The 10,688-nt window shown below is 32.7% G+C and overlaps 1 protein-coding gene across 1 annotated transcript in view; it reads left to right on the top strand.

Moving 5' to 3' along the window:
- The first annotated feature begins 369 nt into the window (after positions 1-369).
- Positions 370-10,688, top strand: part of LOC111048315 (probable cytochrome P450 6a13) — a 28,614-nt gene continuing 18,295 nt past the window's right edge. Inside the window, 1 exon segment of the mRNA XM_039442228.1 lies at positions 370-536. The gene's annotated coding sequence lies outside the window, so the exon portion shown is untranslated.

Raw genomic sequence — 10,688 nt, 5'->3', positions numbered from 1 at the left:
AAATCATTGAAAAATATATTTAGTGAACAAAATATAACTTATCATTTTTAACAAGAACGAACAAAATATAACTTTTCATTTTCGACTTTGACAAGAACAGTTAATCAGGTGCACTGGTACATCAGCAATCTTCTATAGTAGGCAGTGGCAACGTAGAGAATCGGTAACTCTGTCCTATCTTTCTCCACTGCCATTATAACTTGGATCTCACTAAAGGAAAACCAAAAACACGCCCCTTAAGACAGCCGTTTCAGAAGATCGTCTTTCTAACCATAGAATAACTATTCTCTATCTGTTTTCAACACTATAGCTCCTGTCGAGGAGATAACGATAATAATTGATTAGGCCTACTGGCTTCCAATTCACTACGGTAGCACACCCGCACTCTCTGTTATGGCCTCTATACTGCAAGTTGAAATTAGGAAGACTCTGGAAATGGCTGTGACTTATTCTAACTATTGAGAATTTGAGATTCTCCCTTCACAAACTTTTACCCACTGGACTGAATTTGATTGGATCTCACATTCCAACTTCAGGTAGGACAAAATAGTACGTACAACTCGATAAAATACTGTAGCTTTTTTCTCAACTCTTAACTTATCTGAAAGTGAGTTCGTTTCATTTCAAAGTGATGGTTTTTAATTTTTTTAATTCCAAAATAATTTTGTGATTTTATTCTATATTTTGTGAATATTTGAAGTTTGGTTTTTGTTTTAACGGAAGTTTCATTATCAATCTATCTAAATTTTAAATTCTTTGTTTTATTCTGATTCATAGTTTCAGATTGAAGATTTGGTGTTGAAATTGAAGTGAACATAACCTACATAATATTTGGACGATTTGTGACAAAATCAGGAAATTGAAGAAGTTTTGGGCAATAGCCTGTTTTTTCTTTTCCGACTATTGTATTGTTCGCTCTATCTAATAAATAAATAAGACGTAGAAAACCAAGCTGTCTGTTCACAAGGCATTATTGTAGTAACAATAATTTGTTTCCAAACTTTAATTTTGTTTCTCTAAAAAAAACAAGTGGTCTGAAGAATATTTTGTGATATATGAAGGCTGTATTACAGGTCCTTACATGTTAGTAAGGACTCCATATTGTATTTCAGTAAAGCCTAGAGGTTTCATCGGATTTACAAACAATTTTTACAGAATACTGTAGACTTTTTATCATAATTATTTTGTAAAAAAACACACATATGTTGTCAAATTCTACACAGTTTTATTCGTTACACGACCATGGTTTTGTGATCACACCGGTCACATTTTCAAGTTGACTGCGATCAACTGCAGTCAACTTGAAAATGTGACCGGTGTGGTCACGAAACCATGGTCGTGTACCGAATAGAACTGTGTAGAATTTGACAACATATGTGTGTTTTTATTCAATTATGGAACGGTTCTACAATATTGACAATGACTCAGTCGAATAAATGCTGAACTCTTCACGAGAAATGATTACTTATTTTTAGAAAATGTTTGATTGAAAAAAAGCCATGTTTGAAATTTCTTTTTCTCCTTTAATTCTCTTCCGAGAATTGACAATTCACTCGAATTTCTTCCCAGAATTTATCTTTCTCTTTTATTAATTATCTTTCTCCAATTTGCTGTTGGTTTTACATGTGAAATACAGTCATTTCCATGAAGTCCAAGCTTGCAGGAAACTTATCTCTTTTAAGATAACTGAAATAAGTTGTAATTTTTTATTTTCATACATTATGATTCGATAAAGTTTGTAGATTGAATGTTAATGTTTTTAAACTTTTCCATAATTGAAGAGACTTGAGATATTGTCAAAAAATCAACTTTATTTTAATAAAAATTATTATTTCACTGGATCACACACGAAAGCATGCTCCTGTGGAATAATAAATAGTTTATTAAAATAAGGTGGGTTTTTGACAATATCTCAAGTCTCTTCAATTACTAGTAGTACTGTGAACAGTAGACCTCGCGCAGTTATAAACCACAGTCACCTCCTATACTGTCCATCAGAGTTAATCCTGTCTGTATGTCGTGTCGGCGAGAAATCGGTGTGAAAACGGCTAATGGCTGTTGAGGTTGGTCTATAATATGCTAACATCAAAATCTAATCTCCTTCGAGACAAGTTCAGTCCCAGTTCAAAGCATAGAAAGGTCGAGGGAATATACTATATTATTACTATGTTATTCTAGTTATTTAGTTGTTAAGTAGTGCATGAAAGTTGCATTGAATGAGGCATGTAGTCCACACAGCAGCTGATTTATGATGAATGATTCTATAGTTTGATTTTTACTCTAATATTGGCGTATGAAGGAGGCTCCTTTTCCTTTTATATTATCCTTGAAATTCAAAATTTCCAAAAACCTTGTGTATATGTCGACGCGCAATTTAAGAAAGAACATACCTGTCAAATTTCATGGAAATCTATTGCTGCGTTTCGCCGTAAATGCGCAACATATAAACATTTAAGGCTGTTTGTGCAAAGGCTGAAAATAAACTTTCTACTCGTGATATTTTTCAAAGTTTTTTGATTTGTATATCATTAAGCTATCAAAATGGAAAATTGGAAAAAAAACATTTTTTCCCGATCATTACTTTTGAGATATGAGCGCCTAAAGTTTAAATTTTTGGGACAGAACATTTCAAATTCGGTAAGAGATAAGTCCATGCGATTCAGAGGATAGATTCTTCATAGTATTGTTGATGTAGTAAAACAAAAATTTTCTGAAAATATCAATTTTTAATATAGTTATTCAATTTGCTAAAAATAACTTTTAGTTGAGTTAATTTTGGTAAATTAAATAACTTTTTCAAAAATTGATAATTTTCAGAAATTTCTTGTTTTACTAGATCAACAATACCATGAAGAATCCATCCTCTAAATCTCATAGTTTTATCCCTTACCGAATTAAGAATGTTCTGTCACAAAAATTCAAACTTCAGGCGCTCATATCTCAAAAAGTTGTTATTGGGAAAAAAATATTTTCCTTAGAAAACATTTCATTTTGATAGCTTGATGATATACAAATCGAAAAACTTTGAAAAATATCACCAGTAGGAAGTTTATTTTCTGCCTTTGCACAAACAGCCTTAAATGTTTATATGTTGCGCATTTACGGCAAAACGCAGCAATAGATTTCCATGAAATTTGACAGGTATGTTCCTTCTTAAATTGCGCGTCGACGAATAAACAAGGTTTTTGGAAATTTTGAATCTCAAGGATAATATAAAAGAAAAAGGAGCCTCCTTCATACGCCAATATTAGAGTAAAAATCAGACTATAGAGTTATTCATCATAAATCAGCTGCTGTGTGGACTATTAATTGCATGCCTCATTGAATGCAATTTTCATGCACTATTAAATGAACTATTTAATCGAAAAACTTTGAAAAATATCACCAGTAGAAAGTTTATTTTTAGCCTTTGCACAGCCTTAAACATAAAGAGAAATGCAAAACCGTCGACTTGAATCTTACACCTCACTTCGCTCGGTCAATGATTTGATTTTTCTGGAAAACTCAATTCACCTATTTCATACTAGATCAAATAGAACATAGCTTTCAACTTGAATTTATTATTGTTACTTTCAAATTATGTGTGCAGTTGATTTTTGCAATTATTGTGTGTTGCAATGCAGGCACGTTCCAGTGAATATTTTTCCAGTAAACCTTTCACTAAACACTAACTTCTTTCCGTTGCAATAGACTTTTGTTTCACAATAAACTTAACTATGTTCTCGCAAGTCTATTCTCGATCATTATTAATGATTAACAGCTGCAACACAATATCGTGTAAACCTATCCTGTGCTAGATAGGTATAGTAGCAGTAAAGAGTGTTTCGCAATGAATATTATTTCAGAAAAGAGATGATTTTTACAGTAGTATCCCTCTATACAGTCAAACCTCTCTATAACGAACCTCCAGTTAACGAAATCCTCTACACAACGAATTTTTACCTGGTCCCATGACATTTTAGAGCTTTAGCTGCTTATTTACCTCTAACGAATTTCGGACCTCTCAACAACAAAGTTTACTCTAGACTTCAACATACAAAATGTAGTGTGTATAGGAAGCAGACGGGAATTTTCAAGGAATTGTTTAGTTTCAGCAGAAACATCAATAGACTAAAAATAATGGCAATTCAGGTAGGAAGAAGATAGGGTGGTAGACAGTCAATAGAGGTTGAAACACATGTCGGAAATTGAATGCAAGTTACTGAAAATAGAATTTTAAGGACTTGTCATTCGTAGACCAGGCAGGTGAACGACTGGACTTTCCCATTTTTGCTTTTGTCACACATTTCAATTCTTAGAACTGACTATGATGATGATGACTGTGACAAACCTGAGGAGAAGAATCCATTAGATCAAGAAGTTTTAGAAGCTTTCAAACATATCAGGCAAGGATTTAAACTGTAAATTAGTGTACCAGACAACATTAAATAAATGTGAGTCGTTTATTGAACATGATGTTTTATTCAAATGCAAAATTAAACTGAAAATTACTCACTTTTTGAAATGAAACATTGAAAATAGGAAAGTTGAGTTACTATAGTATTTATAGTGAAGTTATTGACAAAATTACAGTAGGCCTATGCTATGTTCATTCTAATAGTTAGTGTAAAAAGTAGAAAAATATATTTTATGAAGTTGTATTTGCTACTGTACTGAGTATGTACATTGATTATAAACTCTACAAATAGTACAAATCGATCTTTCTGGGAATAAATTGATGAGTTTACTCACTTATTACATTCAATAAATTCCAAAAAAAAATTTATTTTTCATTTTAAAACAGCATGAATTTTCAAATTTCATTATTATCATTGAGGTACCCTACCTACATTCCCGATTATATGTTTTATGTACCATATTCATTTATTTACCGTCGTGATACAATATTACAAGATCCATACGATCGTGGCAGTTTTCTTGACAGAACAACCTCTCAATAACGAATACCTCTCTGCAGAGAATTTTTTTCTCGGGATAATCGACTTCGTTATACAAAGGTTCGACTGTATTTACAAGACGATTCCATACATGAAAAAGTATGAAACGGTTAGGCAATGTAGAAACAATAATATTTCAATTTCAATTTATTTATCTCATTTAAGGTTACATAGCATCATATACATACAGTTTTATATTGCTCCTCTAGCTTGGAAGTAATTGAGAAAATCTATATAATAATAATACTGAGGGTGATGCCCACATAAGCTCTTATAGGCTTGTGCGTGGGTAATGAGTGAGAGGGATGATGATAAGAGATGACTACTACTTTTTAGGTAGTCGGGACCGACAGCTTATCGTCGCCTCCGAAAGACGGGTTTATATACATGAACATAACACAAGAGGAAAACCGATTTTGACCTCCCACACAGTAGGCTGCTGAAAACTCAGAAACAGCTACAAACACAGGGTCTTCGCTTTCATAATTTATTTATTTATTATTTTTTATCTCAATACATCATTATAATTATTCGTAATACTCCCATTTGATAGGTGATTTGTCAAATAATTGCATCCTTAGAACTAAGTAAATAACAAAGTGTAGCCTATATTAAGTCTATCATTATTCTTAGTCCTAAAAATACAGCAGATGTGAGCATTTTACTTTGTGTCATTGAGTTTGCAGAGTTAATTGAATTCTGCCACCGAGTAGTACGTTTCATCAACTAAGATTCTTCTTACAGATTTCTTGAAAAGTTTTAGAGATTCGATTTTTCGAATGGTAATTTATTATATAATCTTAATCCTGAATAAGAGGGATTCTTCTCATATGTCTCATGTCTATGGACTGGATACAACAGCAAATGCTAATTGCGTGTGGAGTAATTATGTCTCTCTGTGCAAAATTGAAATTTATTGATATTACTCTTGATAAAAATTGATAACTTACTGATAAATGTAGATTGCAGGCAAGATGAGAATCTGAGAATTTTGAAAACCAGACTTGCATGAGTCTCTTTGTCTCAACCCGAAAATCACTCTATCTTTTTTTGTATTAAAAACACCTTATAACTGTCTTTTGAATTACCCCAGAAGATATTTCCATAGCATAGATGGGAATAGACATAGGCATAATATACTATGATGAGAGTGTTTCTGTCCACCGAATGAGACAACTTTGGAATCATAGTATGCACGGTTCAACTTGGAGGTGAGACTCTGTATGTGTTCCTTCCAAGACAAATGCTCATCTATAGGTGCGTACAGATATACGCGCCGCGAACATGAGCAATTCACTTTTAATCAGCTGATTATATCTGTATTTTTACAGAAACGGTAAGATACAGATATAAAACGCATGGCATCAGCTGATTAAAAGTGAATATGCGTGTGTGATATCATAAGCTCAAACTTTGGAGAGTTTGTTTTTTTTATCAACATTTTTGGAGAGAAATAGTACAGGCTCAGCCTATTTTTTCCTCCAATGTCATAATTATATTATGAGTGTAGTATTTTGCACAATAAAAAAAAATTAAGAAATAAGAAAAAAAAGAAATTGCTCATGTTCGCGGCGCGTAAATCTGTACGCACCTTATTGTTACTCCCAAGAATTTTCTTGATTTAGCTGGTTTTAGTTTGCTGTCAGTTAACGAGAGAGGAATTCTTATGTCTGTTGATCTGTAGCTAAACTCCATCAAAAAGTCGTATTATAATTAAGAGAGAGGACAATTTGCTTTGAGCCAATGCCTTTGTTTGTCCAAATGCCTGTCACATGATATAAAAAGTATAGAACAGCCTAAACTATTTTTAAGCAAGCTCTAAAAAAATATCTTTTAGACAATTCACTCTATTCACTGAAGGAATTTCCAGTTAAGTGTGGAATCGACAAAGTAGTGACTTCCTTGACGTTCCCCTCATCCTTGTGATGAAGGTGGTGAAATTAAAATGATTAAATGAAATGAAATGACTCAATTTTAAATATATGCATTTATTATAAAATCCACATCAAATCATCATTTTCAATTATTAACAAGATACTATAGTGAGGTCCACGTTATAATTGCAGTGGATAAAGACAGCAGAGCAACGTTGCCAATCCTCTGTCTTGTCAATGCCTTATATATAGACGATAGATGATACAGGTTTATTGAAGTAATTTAGTGTTCATTCTAATTTAAAATAATCAATTTTATTTTATTAAGCAAGAAATTATATTTTCCAATAATTTTATAATGGAGATAAAATATTTTGTTACGCTGTGGCTACAGTTACGGTAACCGTAATTCGCGTTCCGGTAAACATTTGAGCATGCGCGGCTACCGCTATTTACATGTGCATTGTGGTGCTTGTGGTTTTTGGTCACATGGTTATGATTTCTAAGTAACTAACTAACTTCATCATTAACTAACTTATTTCTAACTAACTTCATTGAATCGATAGGTTATCATAACCATGTCACCAAAAACCATCAACACCACAATGCACATGTAAATAGCGGTAGCCGCGCCTGCGCAAATGTTTACCGGAACGCGAATGGAGTTACGGTTACCGTAACTGTAGACACAGCGATTTTGTTAATAAATTATTAATTAAAAGACGATCTGGCAACAGAGCAAAGCGAGATAGAGATAGCGCTATCTACTTTGTTGATTGATAGACAAGTCCCTGCCCTCTACAGAGGCCACAGAGATATCTTATGCAAAATTAACTGTTCATTCTTGTTTAAAATAATCAATTATGCGACCAGAAAATGTATTCTTCATTGATTAAATAATATATTTTCATTGTTGAGGTTGAATATTCTCATGAATTATATTTCTATAATGTTAAAAAACGATCTGGTCACATTGCCGAGGTACAATCAATTATGCGACAAGGAAATTTATTTTTCAATGATTAAATGGTAAATTTCCATAATGGGGATTGAATATTTTGTTGTTTAATTATATTTTTACATTGTTGAAAAACGATCTGGTATGATGCGGAGCTAGAAAAGAATAGCGCTATCTGTTTTGTCGAATAATAGACAAGGATAGCAATACCATTGCTAAACAAACACTGCCATTATAACGTGGACCTCGCTATAGAATAGAGAAAATATACCATTAAAGATGCCGATACTTTTATTATTTCTCTTTAAGTTACTAAGTTTATGGAAGGAAATATTTTATTCAAAAGATAGTCGCCAGTAATGTGATTAGTACTTGAATACCGTATTTAATACACTAATGGCCGTTTGCACAGTCAAAGCCTAAACTGAATTTAATCAGCTGGTGGCTTAAACTCAAAATGAAACACATTATAACAAACGAGACTTGATACGGATTTAATCCAGTTTAAAATTAAATTTAGTTTAAACTGTCACTGTGCAAACGGCCCTTAAAATATTATTGACACTCTACACCCGCTATAAAATCTTAATTATCATAATCAACTGGGTTGATCTAAAAATTATTATATTTAGAAGATAAAGAGGTGTAGAATTGGATTCAGCGCATGTCAAAACATGAGATTAAAAACATTGGAACAAAACATTTATCAAGGATCTATTCATACCAAAATGTGTGAAAATACAATATATTACTTTTACTATTTCTGAATTCACTATTATTTAACATTTAGAATTTATAAGATTAGATAAAAATTCATATTCCTTTATTCATTAACAAAACAGAATTCAACTTACGTTCTAGCGTTGAAAATAATTACCAGTAAGAGCAATATTAGATATATTGTAAGAGTAATATTGAGCAAAGAAATATGATTTAACATTCGGAAGATGTGTTTAAAGACAGAGTTTGAGGATGGTACATTCTAGACTAATATTATAGGAAAGAATCTATCATAATAGCTATATGGTAAAATCATTTCACTGGTATGGGCAACTATTTTAAAAATTATTAAAAACATGAGGTACATTTTTATTTTAAACATTTCAAACAACTAGTTTCATATATATTTATTAGGCTACTAGTTATATATTATTTTATTTTATATATTTTATTTCGTGCTACTTCAATATTCTAATAAATTTTCTCTTAACCTTCCGGCATTCGGCTGTTGTAAAAAGTACAAGTGTCAGTTTTTTTTGCTGCACAAAACTATAAAATGGGGTGGTGTCAGTGAATGAGTCACCTATGCATCCAAAACTTTCCCCCCATCACTCCACTGAGTTGCAATATCAACCGAGCAATGGTTCATTCTTTAGGTGCCATTTAGTTGCGACAGCACTGTGCATAAGATAGGGAAAGACTGTATACGGGGACTGTAAACGAACCAATAACGCAGAATTGATGGCTTTGCTTGATGTAACTTATAATTGGGCTATGAAATGGTAATCATCCAAATTTCATAAGCGTAAAATAATCCAAGAAGATGGAAAAGTGAATATATAATTAATTGATGTTTTGACAGTAAACAGAGGACATAACACTTGGAAAATTTGATGTTGTAAAAAATACAACACGCGACTGCTCGTGTGATTGGGTAGGGCGCGACTACCGGAAGGTTAACTAGATTTAACTTTTAATATTAAGTTATATTGTGAATATTTATTTTTTCGTTTAGTACCAAGTTATGTTCCATTAGAACTTTCTCCCCACACACAGACTTGTCTATGTAGGGAAATTCACAACGTTTGTTGTATATTATTTTATTCATGTACTGTAGCCTATACTGAATTTGTGAACAAAACTTTATTTGATTTGTTTAAAATAATCAACTATATTTTATTCGCCAAGAGAATATGATGGTACTATAATTATAATGATATAAATTTGATAATAAATTTGCATAATAGAAATTAAATTATATATTATATTTATATTAATTATATATTATAAATTATATTATATATAGAGAATATGCACCGAGATTCAAAAAGAATGCCACAACTTTGAAAATTGATAACTCTGCAAAGATTAAACGGAGAGTAAAGTACTATCTGTCATCGATTTGAGGAAGCTCTGAATTTTCTAGTTCCTTATTTAGTCCCATTGGCACTCATCTGTCCGTGCCTATTTGAATGAAAACTATCCGAGGCAATGGATCGGCTGCTAAGCAGCTCGAGACAGAGCACTTCATCACTGGCCTCCAAGAAGCCCTGAGCTCACCCCCTCCGATTTTTTTTTTGTGGGGTACGATAAAGTGTATCGACTTCCTCTACCAGCTAACATTGAGGAGCTCAAACAAGAAATAACAGCATCTATACAAACTGTTACGTCCGGTGTGCAACGAGTTCGAGTATCGTATTGATATCACTCGAGTGTCTAGAGGGGGTTACATTGAACATTTGTGAACTTGTTTTATAGTGGGGAAAATCTTACTTTAATACTCTTCATTTTGATTTACAACCCAAGTTTCTATTATGTTTCCTTGATTAAATACAGATTTTCAAAGTTGTGGTATTCTTTTTGAATCACGGTGTATATTTCCTAATGGTAATCATTTTTTTATCATCATTTCATTTTTTCTATCCCTTTCAATATTATTTTTCGACATATTTCAACATCATTCTACCTTCCAGTGTGGTTGTAGATTTTTTTAAATTACCGAAAATCACACAGCAACTATATTGTCCCCAATTTCCAACCCTATATAGTCATAAAAGGGTATTGGGCGGGCGAAGCCCGCCTCGCAGCCGGAGCGCGAAGCGCGGAGGCTGCTACCCAACACTATACAGTCATAAAAGTCAATTGGACGGGCGAAGCCCGCCTCGCAGCCGGAGCGCGAAGCGCGGAGGCTGCTAACTC

This window comes from Nilaparvata lugens, chromosome X, assembly GCF_014356525.2.
Source record: "Nilaparvata lugens isolate BPH chromosome X, ASM1435652v1, whole genome shotgun sequence".
Classification (NCBI taxonomy): domain Eukaryota; kingdom Metazoa; phylum Arthropoda; class Insecta; order Hemiptera; family Delphacidae; genus Nilaparvata; species Nilaparvata lugens.
The sequence above is the reverse complement of the archived record's forward strand: the minus strand, read 5'-3'. Positions and strand labels throughout refer to the sequence as shown.